This window comes from Prionailurus viverrinus, chromosome B1 (genome assembly GCF_022837055.1).
Source record: "Prionailurus viverrinus isolate Anna chromosome B1, UM_Priviv_1.0, whole genome shotgun sequence".
NCBI lineage: Eukaryota > Metazoa > Chordata > Mammalia > Carnivora > Felidae > Prionailurus > Prionailurus viverrinus.
In genome coordinates this window covers 45,584,028-45,606,945 of record NC_062564.1, presented here as the reverse complement: position 1 = coordinate 45,606,945, position 22,918 = coordinate 45,584,028, and the positions used below count along the sequence as shown (strand labels likewise).

Genomic DNA, 22,918 nt, shown 5'->3' with positions numbered 1-22,918 from the left:
AGTTAGTATTATTCAGAGTTTCTACACAGTATCTAGCACTCTATAAAAATGATTAGAGTCAGTCTTATCTCTGCCTTAATTTATGCTTTTTTTCTAGCAACCCAAATTAGCCTCCAGATAGGCTCCCGAGCCTTGCTTCCTTCTAGTGGCTGAGATATGGCAACACTGATAGTCTCTTTTATTCCTTTTCTACCTTCAAGAAATAAATAATAATCTAAATTATTACCATGAATGACAATACAGAGATTCAAATGACCAAAAACCCAAAGAAAAGAAACAGGTAATGGAGACAAAATACAGATGATCTAGATAGAATAGAGAAGACATACTTTAAAGTAACTGTGATTAATATGTCCAAGAAATTGGGTGACACTTACATGGGGTCCAAGAAAATGGGTGATGCTTCTTCCTCGCTGGGGGCAGTGAGGATGGGTAACTCTAGTGTGACAGGTACAGGGATTTCACCTGGTTTATAACCACCAATGAGACAGATCAGGAAGCTATTGAAGCAGTCCAAAGGGATGCTGGGATGCTTCAGTGCCCAGAACCAGCTGGACAAAGTGGAGCACGATAGCAGAAAAGAGGCCCAGAAAAAGGCCTCCACAGAGGCCAGATGGAAGGACACTATCTATTTGTGGTTGGATGGGGTGTTGTACAGGCCTGAACCAGCTCCACAAGACATGGAACAATGTCAAACACATCCAGAAGTCCTTGCCAATGTCAGCAAAGACTGGAGACAGAGCCTCAGTGCCACTCAAGGACATGAAGTATTCAGAGACCCTCAAGAACATCTCAGGCCCCCAGATTGTGAGGGAGACCCATGATCTCATTGAACAAGGGGCTTTTCTTCAAGCCTCCCAGAAGCTGATCGACCTGGAGTGTTCACTCTCAAGAAGGGTTGACATTCAAGCAGTCCCACATGAACAGCGGGAACATGCACAACATGACCTTCACCCATGGCTACTTCGGGAGTATGCAGGGGCTCTCAGATGAGCTGGTCAGGCAGATGTTGATGGTGCTGCAGAATTTGCTGGTCATCATCTCCTGTGACCCCACTTGCTGGTCTCAGTCGTCAGGATTATCAAAAGGAAGAAAAATTGACCAATGTGTATCTGACCAAAAAAGGCAAACTAGCTTTATATCTCCCTAGAGGCCCAAGAATTGCAAGGAGAAATTGGAAACTTGGATGGAAACTTGACTGCTAGAATTGAGGACACACAGGAAGACCCGAGGGAGTCCAAAAAGACGTGGTTCATCTGCCATCTGGAAATCATAAGTATGTCCTGGATGACCCATCATTGCCACAAACCTAATGGTTGAGTGTTTCCCTCCCCAGTGTGAGATTTTCGGAAGCCATCTGAACATGTACAACCAGACCCTGAGAACATGGATGCAGGAGCTCAAGTCAGAAGACCTAGAAGCAAATGAGAGCAAGAGCCTTGTTGACATGGGTCTCAAATACCTACACAAGCACAGAGGTGATGGAGAATATGGAGCTGGCCCCGAAGTAGATGTCAATGCCCTGGAACCTTTACTTTCTCCAAACGTGGTCTCTGAGCTGCTCCACAGGTACATGTCAACTCTCACTTCAGACATTATTACCTGGCTGCAAAAAGCACTAGAAACAGACAAGAAGACTACATAAAAGGGACTGATCCTGAAGCTGACCAAAGTGGGTACCACCAGGTGCTTCCAGATGTTTGAACAGATTCTTGAAGTTGCCACTCAGATAAGTGAAGACTTGAAAATAAAAGTTTGTTACACAAACTAGTCTGTGCCTTTAGCAAATGGATTCATTTTTAAGTAAATCCAAAGATGAAGTTCAGTTGTATCGAGAACGGCTGAGAAGTCAGCAGTGCCTACACTATGTTCAGTTTATGAGAGCCATGAACAACTACTGTCAGAGCTTTAAAGAATTTATAGTTGGTTTTAAAAGGAAGTATTTCAAAGAATGAAGTGCAAGAGGGCAGATCTCTGAGCCAACCAAACATGGGTGGAATTCAGACACCATTGTAAAGGAGGGCTGCAGGAGCCTGCTTCGGGAGGTCTTCCTGGATTTAGAACAACATCTCAGTGAACTGATGGTAAAGAAGTGTCTGTTAGGTTCAAACACTGTGAATATCATCTGTCTCACTATGGAAGAATATCTCAATGATTTTTCCAAAAATTAAAAGCTATGTAAAAAGAGGAGGATGACAAGTGGGATCCCCGTGGGCCATGATGCCGGGGCATCTTGGAGGGTGCCAAGAGGGTGGTCAGGGAGGCTGGGCAGTTCCACTTCCTGTTTGGGAACGTGGCTTCTGGATTTGGTAAAGATACAGGTGAGTACGGTGACACCATCATAGCCACTGCAGAAGTTATTAAGCTCACTGACCCTTCTCTGCTTCATCTGGATGTCTCAACTGGTTAGCAACACCCAGATTTCACAGATGACCAGGTCAGCATGCTGCTGGTAGAGTGAGGGGACACTGGCCTGGAAGGACATGAAGCAGGCCATCTCAAGACCCTGGAACAGAATCCGATGCAGGTGAATCCAAACCACATGCCCATCTTCAAGGAAATAACAGTTGCTGGTAGAACATGGCAAAGCTTTTCAAGTAACCTTTGGTTTTTAGCTTTATGTACATTGTTTGCACTCATCATCCCCACCCTCAGAAATATATTAAAGCAAAAGTGACTCTCCAGGGGTCACATTAGATGTTTTAGTCCCTTGTACCTGTCTCTGGTAAGCATATTTGTGAAGTGCCCAGGGACATGGTTTCTTGGAGAACAAGTACTCTTCTGTTCTTCAAGCATTCTCATTTTTGTTGTAAACATCTTTATGAGGCAAGATTCTGATGTGAAATGCCTTGTGGTTGATTGTTTATCACAGTGGTGAAAATATATGTGGAGGGGAAAGAGGCCCTGCCTGCATTCACCTCTTGGCCTTTGCTCATTTTTTCATGTAAGACTTCTAAAAACTCTTCTGCTTAATAAAAGAGTCTGAAGTCATTCAGAGAAATGAAAAAGACAAGGAAAGAAAAGCCAGCCATGTATATGTGCTGATAAGAAACAATCCCCAAATAATGTCAAAATTGGTATTAAACTGTATCTATAATCTTTTATATTAACTTCTACCATTTACTATTATTATATTATGATATTTTTTATGTCAATGAATATTATTGGAAAACAAAGAATATTTGAATTTCTATAAAAATGTTTACACACACAAACACACAAGAAAAATTGGGTGACAAGATGGAGAAAGTTACCAGAAAATGATGATCTGTCAAAAATTATTTAAGAAGTATACGAAGTAAAATTTTATGTAAAAAGATGGGTTTAACAGATGTTTGGGTAAAAAAGAAGGTAAAATTAGTGACCTGGAAAATCAGTTAGTAGAGAGTTAGGAGGTACTGATGAAATTGGCTACAAAGTCCCCCATTGGGTTAAGTGGGAATATAACATATATCACCACCCCTACCTTGTTCCAGTCTTTTATTGTGGGATTAGTTTCTACAGTTCACTAAGGGATGAGGTATTATTCTTAGTTTACTATCTTGGTAATGAGGGGAATTTCCAAAGGTTTCCACTTAGTGCTTTCTGCCTTAATGACACTCACCTCCATGGGTCTAGAGTGCCAATGTGTGGATCTTGCCTATTCTCAGTTTGTCTGTTCCAACCATGTATAAAGGAACTGTGGGGAGAGAAAAGCACAGGTTGAATCAAGTTACTAACTAGGCCTGTTGAGAGTTGGGCTCAAGTTAAGAATCCATTACCTGATCATAGTAAGCCTCCACTATGGGCCACAATGGCATTTTTGGTAGGCCTGAGTATTTCCTTTTTCCCAGAATATAGTCACCCTAGTAAATAGCCTCTTCATGTCCAGAATTAAAGTTTAACTAAAAAAATAGTGAAATAAGCTTCCATATAAATGGAGATATTTAGAGATTTTAAGAATAACTTCTTTCCCAACTTTATTGAGATATATTTGATATATAAAATTGTATGAGTTTAAAGTATATGTGTGCATATATATACGTATATATATATATATTGATGTACGTATGTATTGCAACATGATTACCATAATAAGGTTAATTAACACATGCATCACCTTACAGAGTTACCTTCTTTTTTGTGCGTGGGAATATTTAAGACTTACTCTCTCATGCTCTCTCAGCAACTTTCACCTGTATGTTACGCTATGTTTAACTAGAGTCACCATAGTGTACATTAGATCCCCAGAACTTACTTATTCTGGAAGTTTGTACCCTGTGACCACAATCACCCATTTCCCCCATCCCACAGCCCCTGGCAGCCACCAATTCACTCCTTGTTTTTATGATTTTTTTAAGTTTCTGCATAATATGAGGTCATCCAGTATTTGTCTTTGCTGAATTTTTTTCACTTAGCATAATGCCCTCATATATGTTGTTACAAATGGCAGGATTTCCTTCTTTCTTATGACCAAATAAGATTCCATTGTATATGTGTACCACATTTTACTTATCCACTCATCTGTCGATGGGCATTTAGGTTGTTTCCATGTCTTGGCTCTCATAAAATGATGCAACAAACAAGGGGAAGTGCAAATATCTCTCCACTAATCCCTAATCACTAATAAGGTAGTGATTTCATTTCCTTTGGCTATATATCCAGAATTGGGATTGCTGACTCATATGGTATTCTATGTTTAAATAGAATTTATCTATTTTGGGGAACCTCCAAACTGTTTTCCATAGTGGCTGCACTAATCTACATCCTTTTATGGTTCCATACAAATGTTAGGATTGTTTCTTCTACTTCTGTAAAAAATGCCACTGGAATTCTGATAAGGACCTTTAGATGGCATGGAAATTTTAACAGTATTAATTATTTCTGTTCATGAATATGGAATATCTTCTCATTTATTCATGTCTTCTGCAATTTCTTTCATCAATGTCTTATAGTTTTCAGTCCATTTTTTGAGGCTATTGTAAGTGGGATTGTTTTCTTCATTTCTCTTTCAGATGTTAAATGGTTGGTGTAAAGAAACGCAGCTGATTTTTTCCATGTTGATTTTATAACCTGCGATTTTACTGCATTTATTAGCTCTAATAGTTTTTTAGCAGAGTCTTTAGGGATTTTTATATATCAGGTCATGTTGTCTACATACAGGATCAGTTTTATTTCTTCTTTTTCTTATTTGGATGCCTTTTATTTCTTTGGTTTGCCCATTTGATATAGCTAGGACTTCCAGTACTATGTTGAATAGGAGTGGTGAGAATAGGCTCTCTTGTCTTTTCCTGATCTCAAGAAAAGATTTCAACCTTTCACACTGTTTTGTAGCCTTCAGCCTACAGATCTTTCATCTCTTAGGTTAGACTTATTCCAAGGTATTTTACTGTTTCTGATGCTATCATTAATTAGTTTGTTTTCTTAACTTCCTGTTCAGGCTGTTCATTGTTAGTGTATAGAAATGCAACTGACTTTCACATGTTGATTTTGTATCCCACAACTTTACTGATTTTATTATTAGTTCCAACAGGCTTTTCTACATGTCAGATCATTTCATCTGCAAACAAAGGTAACTTTATTTCTAATTTGGATGTCTTTTCTTTCTTTTACCTGTCTAGTTGTTCTGGCTAGCACTTCCAGTACTATGTTGAATAGAAAGTGAGAATGAGCATCTTTGCCTTTTCCTGAGCTTTCCTGAAAACTCTCAGTTTTTCACCATAGAGTATGATGTATGCTATGGACCTTGCATATATAGCTTTCATTACAGTTAGGTAATTTTCTTCTATTCCTTGTTCGTTTTGACAGTTTTTATCATGAAAGGATGTTGAATTTTGTCAAATGCTTTTTCTGCATCTAATGAAAGGATCATGTGGTTTTAATCTTTTATTCTGTTAATGTGGTATATCACATTAATCGATTTGTGTATGCTAAACCATCCTTGCATCCCAAGATAAATCCACTTAGTCATGGTGTATGATGCTTTTAATGTGCTGCTGAATTTGGTTCGCTAGTATTTCGTTGAGGATTTTTTCATCCATGTTCACTGGAGATGTTGGTCTAAAGTTTTCTTTTCTTGCAGTGTCTTTAAGTCTGCCTTTGGTATCAAGGTAATACTGGCCCCAAAAAACAAGTTTGGAAGTGTTCTGTCCTCTTCAGTTCTTTGGAAGAGATTGAGAAGTATTGACACTAATTCTTTTTTCTTTCTTTTGCCTTTCATTTTTTTTGTTTGTTTTTGTTGTTGTTGTTGTTATTGTTTTGGAGTTGTTTTGTTTGTTTTGTTTTGTTTTTGTCATTTTGGTTTTTAGGGTTTTCTGGGCAGTTTTTGTAGTTGTTGTTGTTCATTTTTTGTTTCTTCATTGTTGCTGGTAGAATTTATCAGTGAAGCCATCTGGCCCTGCACTTTTCTTTGTTGGAATTTTTTTGACTACTAATTAAATCTCCCCACCAGTTTTAGGTCTGTTCACATTTTCTATTTCTTTGACTTAGTCTTAGTTGTATGTTTCTAGGAATTTATCTATTTTATCTAGGTTATCCGTACCACATCATCTTGCATTTCAAAATGTTCTTCCATAATCATTTTTCTTGTTCTAGATGTATACCTTAAGAAATTCTTTTAGCAAGTGTATGGTGATAAGCTCTCAAAGTTTTTATGTCTCTTTAAATATCTATATCTCATCTTCATTATGGAAAAAACTTTCTTAGGTATAAAATTCTTTGTTGAAAGTTATTTTCTCTAAATACTTTGAAGTTGTTATTCCACTGTCTTCTGGCTTACACTGTTATTATTAAGGAGTGTGATGTAATTCCAAATATCTGCTCTTGATGTCTTTCTTAAGACCTTTTATTTGTCTTTGTTTATCCTATTATAGCCCCAGATATGAATTGCTTTTTATTTATTTTGCCTAGAATGCATTGTTCTAGTGAGATTTTTGTTTATAATAGGAAATTTATAGCCATTGTTTCTTTAGATATTACCCTTCTTCCCTGTTATTATCTATTTCTGGCCCTTACACTAAGACATGACTTCTATATATTATAATGTGTCTTTCATTTTGTTCATTCTGAGTAGTTCTTTGACTGTATTTTTCACTTTACTAATTGTCTCTTCACCTATTAATAACCTCTATTTAATTCTTCTACTCAGACTTTTAAAAATCCAGCTATTAATGTTTGATTTCTACACATTATAGTTGTATTCTTTTTCAATTCTGTGCATTTAATTTTGATAGTATCCTTTTTAATGTGCATATTTGTGGTTGTATCCTTTAATTTTAGGTTAGCATTTTATACATACAATGCCTGACAATGTTTTGTCAATGTTTTAGTCCTTAGAAATCTAATTTTTGTTTTTTGTTTCTGCTGACTTTCATCATCACCTGAATTCTCTGGTCTTGCTGATATTTCATTCAAGCTTATTATTGATCTTAGTCTGTGGAATCATTTGGATCTAATTGTGAAACTTTATTTGAGAAAGAATTTGTTTCTAACGTTTCCAGTATTTAGAAAGCACCACTGACTGGAATCACTTCAATCCTACCAACCGCTCTTCTCTCCCAACACACACACACGTACACACACACACACACACACACACACACACACACCACAATTAGTGCATAATTCCAAGATCAGCTTTCTACCTCCTGATAGCACCTTTGTAACAGTCATATTTAGGTCAATTGCATCCATGCAGGATGTCCAGTATTTGGTCTCAACAACCTGCTGCATTCCTGAATGTAACATATAGATTTTTATTTGTATGTTTGTGTCTCTGTTTTAAGGTGTGGTCTGTGGAGAACTCCTCTATCTCTTATGCAGCCAGCAATGCCTCAATGCATAGTTCCTATGCAAGGTATATTGGTTTTTGCAGTGAAAGGGCCCTTCAGGAACACCTATCAACTGTAATGACAGAAGCAAGAGTTCTAGTTTATTTTGGCTAAAAAGCAAATGAGCTGTTTTCATGAGTAGCTCTGATAGACTCTGGCCAAAAGCAGTGCTATGGAGGGGTCAGGTGAAAGTATGACACAGGGATGGTGTAGGTGGAGGCCAGTGAATTCAGTTATCTGTGAATTTCAAAACTATCTGGAATTATGAGGAGTGACAGTTTGAGAGACTAGGAAAGAAAAAAACACTCTTGACATCTACATGTACCTTCTTATAGAAGGTTTTTGTAGCACAGATAGTGGCTTAGTGACTTCGCAAGTCAGATTGAATACTGACTATGTAAAGGGAGCACATACAGCTTATGCCATAAAGTTGTTTATTTGCATCTATAGCTCTGTACATATATAATTCTCACATTGCTGTGTGTTCCATGTTATTGGTCTCTCCACCATGACTTGAGTGGAATTGATATTGGAGGAGCAAACTAGTGCCTTTGCAGCTAGGAAGAGGCTAAGTTCATGGCACCCTATATCTGGCTGTCTTCCACCACAGCAAGAACTGTTCTATTATTTTGACTTTTTGTTGTCCTGGCTTCTTGGCCTTGCCATAAGTTTCACTTCAATTGTAAAGCTAGAAAACACATGCCCAATAAGCCCTGGAGTTTCCTAAAGGGACCAGAAGCTTGATCTGGGGCAGAAGAAGAAACTCTGACTCCTAACGGGGCCTGTGTAGTTAGAGATTTGATGTAAAAGTCTCCACTGAGAGACATTCAGAAAGTAACATACACTGAAACAGACTTTTCTCTACAAAATTATCAATACTTAGTATTGCTACTGGCATTTGAAATCATGGATCTAAGCAGTAATGTTATCTAAAAAATGTAGATTACAGACACCAAAAATCATATAGGATGTTGTCTACATAGAGGGAGCAGGGCCCTTGATCACAGACATTGCCAGTGGTTACATCATTATTATATTTTGAATAGGTCTAGAAGGCTGGGTCACTTGGTATGGTGGAAGGGGAACGGGGTTACTTAAGGTAATGACTGTTTACCAACCACCATGGAAGTATTGTACCAAACAGTATCGCCACACAAGTACATACTAGCCACATATCAGCTCTGGTTCTAAGAAATCTAAGGTACTTGCCATTCATTTAGAACAAAACTTTCCAGTCTGTTAAACACTAGACCAGTTCTTTTTTTTTTTTTTTTTTTTTGAGAGGCTTCTCTAGAAGTCTCTATCACTTTCCAGATGACATATGGGATATTTATTTCATCATGTGGCTGAGATTTTTTTGAGAGTCCTCATAATTTTTTTCCGTCAAGGTAATTGGTAGTTGTTTGACTTATTTCCTTACTCCCAGTCATTTCTTCAACTCATCCCAGTTGGCCTTCCTGCCAGATGACACCCTAGAAACGATTCTTCTCAAGGTTCCAAGTGACCCACATGTTATTTGGTAGAGGGGCTAACTTCCTGTTTCATTTCATAAGATCTCTCAGCATCATTTTACATAGATTATCATTGTCTTCTGAAAACCCCTTCTTCACTTTTATGACACCTCATTCCCTGGGCTTTCTGCCTTTTCCACTGGTCACTCCTTCCAGGCATATTGAATAGGTCCCATTATCTACTCTTTCGTGTAGGAAAGTTCCAGCACTCAAACCTAAGCTGCTTCATCTTCCCTATGTTTATTACCTTCCTTAGTAACCTCATTCAAGTCTCTAACTTTACAGATCTTGATAACTTTAAAATTTGTATCTTCAACCCGTCTGTATGTCTTGAGTCCCATGCATCTATTAATTTCAACACCAGGATGTCTGATAGTATGTGAACTTTAATATGGCCAAGAGAAAACTACTGATTCTACCATTCCCTTGGCCCCAGTCCTTTCTTTTTGCATGGGACTGCAACTCAGTTCACTCCACCCACATGTACCCAGTTGCTCAGGCCAAATGAGGAAGGCCTTATCCTCACCTCTCCTTTCCTCCAATCTATATTCAATCCATCAGCAAGTTCTGTCACTTCTACCTCTAAAACATGTCTTGGTTTCATCTACTCATTGCCCCCCTGTTGCCACCACCTAGGTCCTCACTTCACAATGTTTCCTGGCCTCCTAAGAGATCTTATTTTAAGTAAATTTGTTTTAAGTGAGATCTTTTTAAAAGACTCATTGCCCCATTCACTGCTTTGTTTTCAACACTTAGACTAGCGGTTCATACACATTAGGTGCTGAATGGATATTAGATGGAGAAATTAATAATAAACATGAGATTTCATACCAAAGGAATAGCTTTCCCTAGCTTTACAAAAATCTCACTTCATTCACAAATGAATTTATAATTTGTTGTCGGAACATATGTCCTGAAGTTTGATACCACTAAAGGCATGAGCAAAAGCAGTTCAGAAGAATAGAAACTCATTGTTTTGTTGCTGCCAAAGGTGTTCTGGGTCTGGGCATCTGCACACATGGGCTTCTAACCTGAGGCTCAGAGGAAGTCTTCGTAACTCGCTGCTTGAAGTTCATACCCCAAGAAGTCTGGAAAGAATTGTTTTTTTAAAAATGTTCTTCTGGGGGCGCCTGGGTGGCTCAGTCAGTTAAACGTCACACTTCAGCTCAGGCCATGATCACACGGCTGGTGAGTTGGAGCCCCACGTCGGGCTCTGCGCTGACAGCTCACACCTGGAACCTGTGTCAGATTCTGTGTCCCCCTCTCTCTCTGCCCCTCCCCCGCTCATGCTCTGTCTCTCTCTCTCTCTCTCTCTCTCTCTCTCTCTCTCTCAAAAATAAACATTATAAATAAATAAATAAATAAATAAATAAATAAATGTCTTCAAGAAGTGTGTCCTTTTGTAATCCATGCATTTAGAGTAGATTACTAAAAGCTCCACAGTTAAGAGAACCTACCACTTTCTTAAGTCACTCCAGCATTTCCCAGATTCCCTTCTCACTGCATTCTCATCTTATTCTTGCCTCTTAATAACCCACCAAACAAAACAACCTCATAAACCCTCATTAGGCAAACGTTGTCTTCCTCCTGGGGTGAAAGAAAGTCTGAGCACCAGTTATGTGTGAAATGCAGGATGAAGAAAAGAATCTGAAGAGAAGGTAGAGAGGCCAGTCTCCAGGTCTGGCTCTGCTGATTTGTCTGGCATGAATTTGGAGAAGTGGCCTAACTTCTCAGAACATTTTTTGACTCAAGAGAGGTTGCTAATAATGACTCCCTGACAAGGTGCTTGTGAGGTATAGGCATATTCTCTCTGGGATGGTGTCCATAGGTAAAGTGCAGGCCCCGTGCCTGGAGCTGGTTGGTGTTTGGAGGCTGCTTTGTTCTGGATCTTCCCTCTAAGGGCTCTATTTTGTTGTCTATCAATCAACTGTAACTCGCGCCCAGTGGCAAAACATGCCCCTTCCCAGGATTCAGACAACGTGAGGACAGTAAGAACTGGAGGAATCCTGAGAAAGTTGTAAAAAGGCTCACTCGTTAAATGAAACATGGCTGAGCGGAGTAAGTCACACCGGAGAAAATTAACATTTCAGAATGAATTAATAGACGGAGGTGGATGGTTTTTCTTCATCATTTACCTACTAGATAAATCTGGCCACGTCTTTCATTAGTTTGCTGTACTTTACCAGGGAGACACTCTTGGATTTGCAAGATAGTGCACAGACGTGTGCTGCACAGACACGTGCTGCAATGCCAAAGGAGTAGAAAGCAAGCAGGGATGGGGGTCAAGGGGAGGAGTCGTGAGTTTGGGGAAAGCAGAGATTTGATTCTGAAGAGCAAACCGTTACTGGGTCAGGGCGGCTTTTGCATAATTCTATTATCGCCAGGAAGAGGAGAAATAATCATATTAGGTGTGTGCGATACTGTTCAGCGTGGCTTGTCTTACCTTACTTTTGAAGTCAGACAGGTTTAAATGCTTTGTGTGAGTTGTTCAGAAGGCACCCAATCTAAAAGGCAGGTGCTGCCAGAGCAGAGCAGGGAAGTTTTTGATGTTGACAACGACATACATTCTTGCGCAGAAAGGAGTAATCCATTCGGTCACAGTTACAAAAAAGTTCCATGTGTGCTGCTTTGGGGAACAGAGGCAGTGCCATCTGGGAGGGTGGCTTTCAGGCAGGCCAGCTGCAGGGCGTCAGCATGTGGTGAGCCAGTTCATGAGCAAGAGCATCCCTTTATCCAGTCCCCCCGTCCTCCATGTTGAGAAGTGGGCATTCCCATGAGCAGCTGCATGGCATTGCTGTGGGCATCAGCTCCACCTCACCTTCTGTTTACGGAGTCTGGGCATCTCGTCAGTTTGCATTTGGTTTCTGCATGCCATTGCTCCTCTCTGAGGTCCAACACAGTCTGTAGCAAGGCCCGGGCCCATCTGGGGCTCAGCTGATTCCAGGTGAGGCTTGTCAGAGGCCTCCCCCACAATGGGCCAGACATGGGCAGGGAAGCATTTTCACTTGGTCCCCACCATAGAGTGTGGGAAGGAAACAAGAGCTGTGGTCTTGTGAAATGTAGTGGTGAACATTTCTTCCCAGCTCCAGGGATGTTCGTAGCTTGAAACCGGCCATAGTGGGAGTACTTGCACCATGGAAATCATCAAACTCTGCAAATAGGGGTTTTTGTTTTTACCGTTTGAGGGATGGTTGTTAAACACTTGCCAGCACAATGCTGGATGAGGTGCAAGGAGCAGAACGTGGGAGCCTGGATTTCAAAGTCCTTAATTACCCCTCTATCCCCTATCATAGAGCCTTGCTCAAATGTCTCAGCCGAACCTCTCCTGTATAGTTTGACAACTGCTTCCGGCAGTGGCCAGCCACAGAAGGTTTTGTGTGTGTTTTTATTTTCAATCATATTTGTATCTTAGAAAGGTAACCCTGACCACAGTGTGTTGGGTAGACTGAAAGGGTATAAAATCAGAGATAACATCAGAGGCAAAAGAATCCGATGGTAATCTAATTGCCTTTGTCCATATAAAAGATGATGAGACCTGAACTAAGGCAGGAGCAGGGAATAGGAGAAGCGAGGACAGATATAATGAATAAATCGTAGAGAAACGGAGTCGGCAGGACTTATCAATCGATTGGGTGTCGGGATGAGAAAAAGAAGAGTAGACGACAACATCCAGGTTGCACACGATCTCACCATTCACTAAGACAGACTTTGGTGGAAAACCGATGACTTATGTTTAGAACCAGCAGAGATGCCTGGGAGGCAGGTAGAGGGGGCCGAAGCTCAGAGGAGCAGAGTTGACCAGAATGCGTTTTGACAGTCAGCAGATGGTGTCAGGTGACAGGGGTGATCAGGGGCCATTTAGGGACAGTATGAAGTGAGAAGAGGCCCAAGGAATAAACACAAATGGAAAACACAACATTTAAGGTACACACAGTGAAGTAAGAGTCAACAGAGGACAGGAGTGAGATTGGTCAGTGGAGTAGTGGAGAGAAGACAGAAGCAAAGAAGGAAGAGAGAACTGGATGGTCATTAATGTGAAATTTGGGGTCAAGATAAAGAAATATGACATCAAATGAAGAATGCATCAGGTGTAGCTGGGAAGATTGTTAGAGCCTTTTGCCACAACAGCGTCTGGGCATGCAGGGGCAGAGGAAGCCAGACCACAGGTGTTTGAAGAACAAGGGAGAAGAGGATGGAAATAATAGAAAACAAGCGAAGAAGCAAGCATTCTGAGCTTGGGAGGTAAGAAAGGGCAAGGAGATGCAGGATCAAGGGAGGACTTTATTTTTAAGATAGACAACAGACTTGATCATAATTTTACACTATACAGAAGGGACCAATTGAGATGAAGTCACCGATCTGGGAAGGAGGAAGGGAGTCCCAGATGCAGGAAGGTCCCAGCTGAGACAGAAGGGTCGGGCAAGAGCACAGGTGGAGGGAAGGACCTTAATGAGAGAAATAACATCTCTTCCTGCAAGACCAGAAGGATGGGTTCAAGAATAAATGCAAACATAGCTTTCCGATTGCTGGAACTTGAGGGAGCTTGTACCTAATATTCTGTTTTGTTGGGAATAAGCACTGTGGGGAATGGGGGATTTTAAGCATACATTACACTTTAATGCTTTAATACAGAGGTATAATTACATTCCAGAGTTTTTGTTTGTTTTTGGTGCAGTTTGTGCCTCCAGAGCATCTGTACTCTGGCAGACATAATAGCACATCTCACACCACGTCACTGTTGCTCATTTGATCACCTGCCTTTCCATGTTGCAATAAACCTAGACGGAGGAGGAACAGTACTTGTAGCCTAGCAGAGTGCCTGAAGTATAATGGGTGATTAACAAATATTTGTTCACAGGTGAATGAGTAAATGAGTACTTATCGGCATTAGCCCAATATTCCCAACTGAACTGTAAACTCCGCTGGGTCATAAATTTGGGCGGGCCTCAGCATTTTCAGTATACAGGAGCTGCACAATCAGGATGAATTGAAATGAACTGGGCTGCTTCAAGACCAAAGTGTCAATGTGAAAGTGAGTGAAGAAGGTCATTCCAAGGGAGAAGCTCGCAATGAAATGACGGAGGAGGAATGGAATGCAAACCTAACTAAACCTATAGAAGAAAGTATCACTTCCTCCTCCTAACAGCTTCCAGTTATTTGTTTTTTTCCAGTTCTAGGGGAAGTATCCTTTGAGCATCCCAGTGTGTAATGTCTTCTATTTCTTGAGGGGATCAGTGGGTCATACAAGATTACCATGATCTCTCACCCATCCTGTTCTCTGGCTTCTTGGACCTAAATCCCCATAGTCTAGAAACTGACGCCCAGAGAAGGTAACCAATTAGTGTCAGATATGTCCCTGAGTTGTGGTTTTTCTGGTTCTAAAGCTGTGCTCCCCTGCACTGATGGAGAGAAACCCTTCAGACAGGCAGTAAGAGGCAACTCCTCTCCGCGCTGCTCGGAGGTGTCCCGTAGCAAATGATAGTGGCAGGGAAATGTCTTAATATAGCGTGGTGTTTAGCATAATTGATGTTCAGATGCACTGTTGGTAGAAACAAGCCCAGTTAATTGGTCTCTCAACCTACATTAGCTCTTGCATTGCAGCCAATTAGGCGGGGGCCAGAGGGCCCTTTGCTCGGCCATTAGAGCCCTCCATGCCGAGGCTGGGAAGGTGCTGGCAGTTGGGCGGCAGAGACGGTATAAATGACCGTGATGAACTGCGTGTACATCTGCACCACAGCCGGAGCCATCTGTCCGCTTAGGAATGCAAGACCTTAATGACCAATCTTAAAGGTGAAAAAGAAGGAAGATAGCATTCAGGAGAGGAAAACCGGGGCTCTCCCAAGAGGTGCGTGCCAGAAGTCTCTCTGAAGTGCATAGACTGAAGGGTATAAACCTAATACTACTCCTACAGCAATATTCCTAATGAACTAAATGCCCGTCTCCGTTCTCAGAGCGTGTGTTGTTGGAAATAGCCTGGATGCATTTCAAGGAGACACTGGAGGACTGCCGCTCAAAGTGAGGTCTGCAGACCAGCGGCATCACTGCCATTTGGTCAGGTGTTAGGGACGCAGATCGCGGGCCCGCTCCCGACCGGCTGGACTGAAATCTGTATTGTAACAAGATGCCCAGGTGTTCTGTAGGCCCATTAAAGTCTGAGAAGCTGTAGGCCAGGGGTCAGCCAACACGTTTTATTGGAACACAGGGCATCCATTCATTTGCCTCTTGATTATTCTGCTTTCACCCGACGACAGGGTTGAGCGGTTGCAACAGAGACCTAATGTCCCGCAAGCCTAAAGCATTTACCCTCCGGCTCTTTACGGAAAGAGCCGGCAGACCCCTGCTCTATGCAGGAATCTCTGTAACCAGCCCATGTGGCTAACATGCCTGTCAGCCCTTGGAGGGCAAGTTAGTACCAGATATGAATTTGCTGTTTAAATACTGTGGTGGACATTATAGGCAGATGGAGCGATATATGTTAGATGACATTGATCTCAATTCTGGGAGCTTAGGAGTTTTCTAAGTTTACACAGACACTTCAGCAAAAGTTGGCAAAAGCTTTAAACTTTCTGCTACCTTGACGGAGTCGGATGGCTCTTTCATCTGGTACTTGTAATAAAACAGTCACCACATTTCTCTGTTGCATCCTTGATAGCATATTCATTGTGACTGGAAGTATTAACTTTTTTCCAAATACACCAAGATGTAGCTTTGACTTTATGCCAGTGTTTGGGGATCATTTTATACCCAACGAATTACCCAAAGAGACAGCATTCTCCCCGTCTTGGTTTTCACCAGGGCAAAATGTTAAAACAGGTGTGACTGCTCTGCTTTATATATAGCAAAAGGATTGCTGAAAATGTGCATTCCTTAGTGCATGCCATAAAAGAGCTTATGCAAAGACCCACAGAGGACTTCAGTGACTAATGGGGAGGAAGAGGCCTGCTAAGCCAACATTACTGGAATCGCCAAGGTATTTTGATAGGAGATCCTGGCCAGGAGCTTCTAGGCTTGCACTTGCAAGAGTATTAAAGAAGCACCTCATTGTGTGTTTTAAACCCTTGGAGTTTTCCCGAACTTGTGCTTTCCAAGTCTGTCCCCGTCTCTGTCCCTGTCTCTGTCTCTCTCCTACACACGCACGCGCGCACGCACGCACGCGTGCGCACACATCCCGATAAATGCTGGGCTGCAGCCCCAGACTCCAGACGCGTGCATCCATCATAATTGCAGCACTGCCAGCAGTCATGTAACTGCTTAAAGACCTCAACAGCCTTCTGGCACTTAAAGGGAAAAAGAAAAAAAAAAAAAACCCATCTAATTAATCACAGGTGAAACAGCTTGGACTGTCTCCAAAAGCCCCAGAATTTACTGCCAAGCTTTGATGCTAATTTTCTTTCTAAGTAACCCCCTAAAGAAATTTACGATTAGGTAATTAAAGTAATGAATAAAGAGATACTTAGGTGGAGAGAAAGGAGGAGAGGGAAAAGTCTATTATTTCCATCCTGCAATAAACGCATCTGGGCATGCGTCATTTGTGAACCCCAGCGTAAAGGTCCCCGAGTGGCTTTCTCCTGAAGAATATTTTGAAAATCAATATTTGAAAGACCAAAATGAGGCGTATAAATGAAGCTGGGATCAGGTCACTCTTGCTAGGGCCCGTAAGACAGAGAAGGGAAGGAGGAAGGAGGAGGGCTGCCTTTCTGCCAGATACTCTTGACTATTTTTTAATGCCACAGCTTATACCCTACAGGGAGGTTGGTGATGCTTTCTCCCTGTGAGCCAATTGGCGATAGCATCACTGGGTTGGATTTAGGGATCTCACTGTCCTCATGTCCCCCATGCCTCCACTGGGACAGATCTGGATTTCTGGGTTTAATTGGTTGGAAAAAAAATTGCTCCAATCTTTTGTTCAGCAAGTATTCAGAGGAGGGCTTTGGATTTTATCACCCCATCCCTGATCCTTTCGTCTGTCTCTGACACTCAATATTGGAACACCCCAGGAATGGGAGTTTTAGTTAATTGGCTACTTAGGTTTCAGAATTAAACAGAAATACTCCTTATTGAAACGATGAATTAAACAAGTTTCTGCTAAACTCCAAAGTGCCTAAGGCTTCAATCCTTGGTGTAAAACCTTGCTATCAACTATTTTTCTGTGTTAATAAATATAGTGTAATAAGCATAATGCTTTTTTAAATAATTCAGGATCTTGAATTTTTGATTGAAAAACTCTATGCTCTGATTTATGTCTACCTTCGATACAGTTTATAAGCTTCTTGCAAGCAAAGATCTGAGGAGACCCCCATTTTGTCTCCTCCCCAAGTCTAGGAAAGAGTGAGTACTAATTGTACCATAGGTTTATATAAAGAAGGTATTGGGGCACCCGGGGTGGCTCAATCGGTTAAATGACCGACTCTAAGGTCATGATCTCCCAGTTCGTGGGTTTGAGCCCCGCATTGGAGCCTCCATGGGATTCTCTCTCATTCCCTTTCTCTCTGCCCTTCCCCCACTCACTCTTTCTCTCAAAATAAACTAAACAAAAAAAAAAAGAAAGAAAGAAAAGGTATAGGAGATTGTACTGAGTAAATACTGACTCAAAGATACACCCTGGAAATTTAGTTCTTGTTTTTTAAATGAAGTTACCATATGAATCCATTTGTTTACTTTTTCCCCTCCTGAAAGGGGAACGCTGAAAATAATGGAATCCGAATTTTGATTTGAAAGTGAGGTTAGAGATTTTATGGTCTTAAGCTTCACTCAGAGCTGAGAGGACTGAGGCTCAGAGAGGTGACTTGGTTTGGCAAAGATGCACAGCCACCTCGTGGGTGGGTGTTTATAATTACGGACTCGGACTCAGAAGCAGGATATATTTGCATTTGTAAACTGCTCTGCTATTTTCCAACCATGGACCGGGAGGAACGGCTTGCTTTCTGGGCTTCCTTTTCTGACCTACAAAATGAAAACAGTAACATTCTTGAGTTACAATAAGGAGTAAATGAGCTGTTAATATAAGTAAGATGCTTAACATCATGCAAACACTAGAAACGACTTAGCTCTTCTTCGATTTACTGATTGATTGATTGATTGATTGGTTGGTTGATTTTAATTGTTATATATTTAATTGCAATTTTATTTTTATCGAATGGATTCCTTTTCATTATTCACAACGCCTTGCTGCCTTCCAAGGGAGGTAGAATCATGGTCTAAGGTGGCTCTTTGTTGTCTCAAGGCTAGATGGGGGTGTATGTTTCTGTTTCGGGGGAACTGGACCACAGCTCAGTTGCTTTGTGTAAGAAAGAGCCACACATTTGAGAGCCCTCCAGTTCAGAGCGCCATCTTCTTCCCAGCCAATAAGTTCTGAGCTTCATTCCTAATGGAGGAGTGGGAGATATCTCCCCCCAGAGAAAGCACTTTTAGGACATGAGTGAACCAGAGAAGAGAGGTGGAGGGCAGGACTGGAGATCATCCCGGGATTTGGGTTTCTTCCTGGTCCTCCTGATTCAACCAAGGATCGAAGGTCACCATCTACTCACACACCCATCTCCCTGTTGTGTCCCCCAAGCCCTCAGAGGCCCAGGGCCCCGTTTTCCTCTGAGCATCTACCTACAAGGCCAGGGAAGTGGGGGAATCCGGCCAAATGGGAATTAAAAATGACAAAAGAGCTGATTAGATCTGAGGTGACAAGAATGAGAAATAAAAGCCATTAGAGCCCATTTGCAACGTGCCCTCTGAGAGTCAAGTTTCAAGGTGTTCCTCGGAAGATTATTAATGGCATGACAGTGTTTTCCGTGCAGGGATCTGATACGTGAAATAACACCAATGTACGCACATCGCATTCTAGATGGTAAGAGGGGCCTGCCCTCATTTATTTAGTTGCACAGATTTGAAGAGACACCGTAATTTGGCTGTCAGGACCAGGGCTAGTGTAAGCCCCCAGTGCTTGGAGACACAGATTTCCACAGCAAATGGCTTTCTTCTATAGCAGGGCTGGGCAAACTATGGCCCATGGGCTAAACCTGGTCGGCTGCCTAATTTTTTTAAGGGCAATGAGCAAGGAATGGTTTTTACAGTTGAAAATGGTTTTAAAATATCTAAAGAAGAATACATTATGACCTATGGAAACTTTATGAAGTTCAACTGCGAGTGTCCATAAGTGAAGGGTATTTTGGAATATAGTCACACTCATTCATCTACGCGTAATCTATGGTTGCTTTTGGGCTGTAATGGCAGAGCTGAGTAGTTGTGACAGAGACTCTGTGGCCTGGAAGCCTAAGTTAGTTACTATCTAGGCCTTTCTAGAAAAGTTTTCCAACCCCTATTGTATAGGATTTCTCTGCCAAACTCCTTTACTTTGGAAACACAAAAAGAGTCATCACTTAGCAAAATACTATAAACGTTTTCTTTAGAAGAATATAGCTTCACTTTCTGAATGTTTATTTATTTATTTTGAGAGAGAGAGAGAGAGAGAGAGAGACAGACAGAGAGAGACAGAGAGAGAGAGTGCAAGGAAGGGGCAGAGAGAAGGGGGAGAGAGATAGATTCCCAAGCAGGCTCCACACTGTCAGGGTAGAGCCTGACTTGGGGCTCCATCTCACAAACCATGAGATCATGACCTGAGCTGAAACCAAGAATCAGACACTTAACCAACTGCGCCCCTACAAAACTAGGTGCCCCTATAAAGCTTCACTTTAGAGTCACAGCATGGAAATCTGTTTATCCACCCCTCCCAGAAACAACCACCCAACCCTGAGAGCAAGAAGTTTCAGGTTCCTTTAAAAGTTGCTGGGGTTGAGGCTCACCAGGCCTGTGGCCATTCAGACACACAGGAAGGCAGCAGTCCCAAAAGGCAATGGAGACATCCTTCAGAAGTCCTCTCCAAGCTGTTGATCAGGAATTTCCTGTAACTGGAGCCCTCCCTTGTTTTACTTTCATCTGTCGAAGGTGGGGGGGTGGTGGGGCCCAGAGAAGACGTAAATCCTAACAAGCTGTGCGTCCATCTTCGGGTCATCATGCTTTCCTATCTCATTCCTATGCCTGGACTCTTTTGCAAGGGCATTTCTCTCCTCAAAAACAACGACGGCCCTCAAACGGCACCACCAAGGCACTTGTCATCCTATGGTCTCAGAGAGCTTACAAAATCTTTTCCCAGTCAGTTTTCATTAGTGAGAGCAAACGTGGTGATCCTGAGGTGGAGAAAGACGTTGCTGTTGTTTGGAGGACAGAACGGATGAAGGTCGACAGTGAAGAGCATGAGCAACACCAGCCCCTGCGCCTCCGACACCACATTTCCACAGGGTCAGTCCCGAAGCCCTTCCGTCAAAGACATGTTCGGCAGAGCTGGCAGCTGCCAGTGACCAGTGAGCTGATCGTCCGAGAAGACAGATGTGTTTAGTGTTCCTAAATACTACAGGGGAAAAGATAGGACATGTCAAAAAGGAGGGGCACACAAAACAAAGGGGACTTGTGAGGGCACACCGCCTGGGCAACTTAATGGATTGGGATTGGAACTGAGTGAAAAATGGGGTTTAAATTGCACTAGTCAAAGAGGGGAATTGATGGAAATTTTGTGTTGAGAAAATCCTTAAAAACTGAGTTATTTAATACCTTCATGATCATGAATTGGTGGCAGACCCCATCCCCTGACTTCCTAAAGGAATGCTTCTTCAAGAAAATAAAGAATAGACAAAGGACCTTTAGCCAGTGCCTCAGTTGCTTGAGGTGAGAAGTTTTGTACTTTATGACTGTTGAAACATAAAGTGCTTCGGAGGTAGCCCTGTCTTTGGTGAACTGGAGGGAGGAAAAAGAGAGGGATTTTGAATGCTGCTCTTTTATCAGGAGAGACAAAATTTGGACAATCTCACCCTCAGACTAAGGGAACCACGACAGCTTTGGTTGTTAAGGCTCCTCTGCAGGATAAACAGTCTCTAGATTGAATTGTGGAAGGCAGGTCAAGTGCCCCCCAAGAGGACCCTGCACCTAATGCAGGAGTTGGATCGTCAAAATTACTTTTCTTCCTCTTTAGTTTTTAGAAATGCTTGCCTATAGATCATCCCAGTAATTTTTCTTCTCCTTTCCATAGTGCAGCATCTCTTCCCGATGGATGCTGAAGTTTCTTTCCATCAAATTTAGAAGGACAAAAAAAAACCCAACTTGTTTTGAACGGTGACCTCATAAAGGTAGATGGGAGAGAAAGTGTGGGATTAATTTAAATGACTTCAAAGCATCTTTTGTGTTTTCTCTCGATTTCCATCTTTTTAAAATGCATCCCTCAGTGATAAGCAGGTGCTGTCACATCCAACTGGATAGGAATTGTGAGACACTCAAATTAATGGTCTTGCAAAAAAAGTAGGTCATATAGGAAGCTGGCAGAAATGGCATCTGAAAGCAGGAACCGTGACATAATGTACCCAACTCACGAATAATATCACAGTTGCCTCAGAGCATCACAGGGAGACAGAGGCCCTCTGAGCAGGGACTTCACTGTAAATAGTGCTCCCCATGCCTCCCTCTGGGGGTTGCCAATAGATAACCTACTGGAGGCTGGAATGTCACCTGAGGAGGTCCCTGCCTCGGGTGCTCTGTACAGTTCTGCAGATGCCATCAAGTTCCTGTCCTCTGAAAAATGCTGTGGATCCTTCATGTCAGTGGGTTATGTCCAGAGCTTCAGGGCAAGTATCCTAATAATTGAGACCCCTGCCGTTTCTTCCACCTGGCCATCCGGCCAATAGAAGGGCAGCTGCACCAGAGGCTTGGTAGTAGGCATGCCGTTCTGCTTTTTGCCTTCCAAATGGCCAGAATGAATCTTCCAAGAGGCACAAGACCATCTCTAGCCCAGAAAATATCAACAGATGCATCAAGGTGAGAACAATTGCTCTACTTAGGTATTAATGTATACTTCTGTATATGGAAGGCAGCTACCCTTCCTCATGGAGCCATGAATGTGTACATGTTGTATAGGGTAGCTACCCTTCAGGAGAAAAAAAAAAAAAAAAAAAAAACCAACCACTAATTGGCAGTGTGCAATTGTTATAATTAAAAGCCTCTTTGACTAGAACAAAGTTTATTCCTGTTGAAACTCAGAAGAGGAAAAGGTGGCTGCGAGTTTCACCCGAGAAATGTCAGCAGGTTCCAACTCGCCTTCCTTCTCTGTTCTATTCTGACAGTCTCGGGAAGCCTGAAACCCCTTTGACACTCACCACAATGATGACAGATCCTCCCTGAAGACTCTACAGCCGCAAACAAATGCATTGTTCTCCTTGTCAACCCACTATTGAAAGGTGATGCACAGCCGAGCTGCGATTGGCCTCATTTGTTAGTGTTAGCAAGCGTGAGGCTGAAGCTCATTACCCTGAGAAAAGCGAAAGCCAAGAACAAGTTCCTGAAATCAGGCTGCAGGATCAGGGACCTGTCAGCAAGCCTGGAGTATGAATGTGCCACCCTGGCTGGTGACTGAGGCCTGCTTGTCCCTCCCCGCACTCCTTCCCACTCCCACCTTCAACAGCCTGTCTCCAGAAAGTGCCATGGCAGGGGTGTTTTTGATCCAGAACATGGATATTCAGCTTTTCAGCCCAGTTTTCTTTTTCATCGTATATACTGCCTCCCCAC

General features: G+C 42.0%; 1 pseudogene; it reads left to right on the top strand.

Moving 5' to 3' along the window:
* Positions 1-227: 227 nt before the first annotated feature.
* On the top strand, positions 228-22,766 carry LOC125164745 (exocyst complex component 3-like; annotated as a pseudogene).
* Positions 22,767-22,918: the final 152 nt, after the last annotated feature.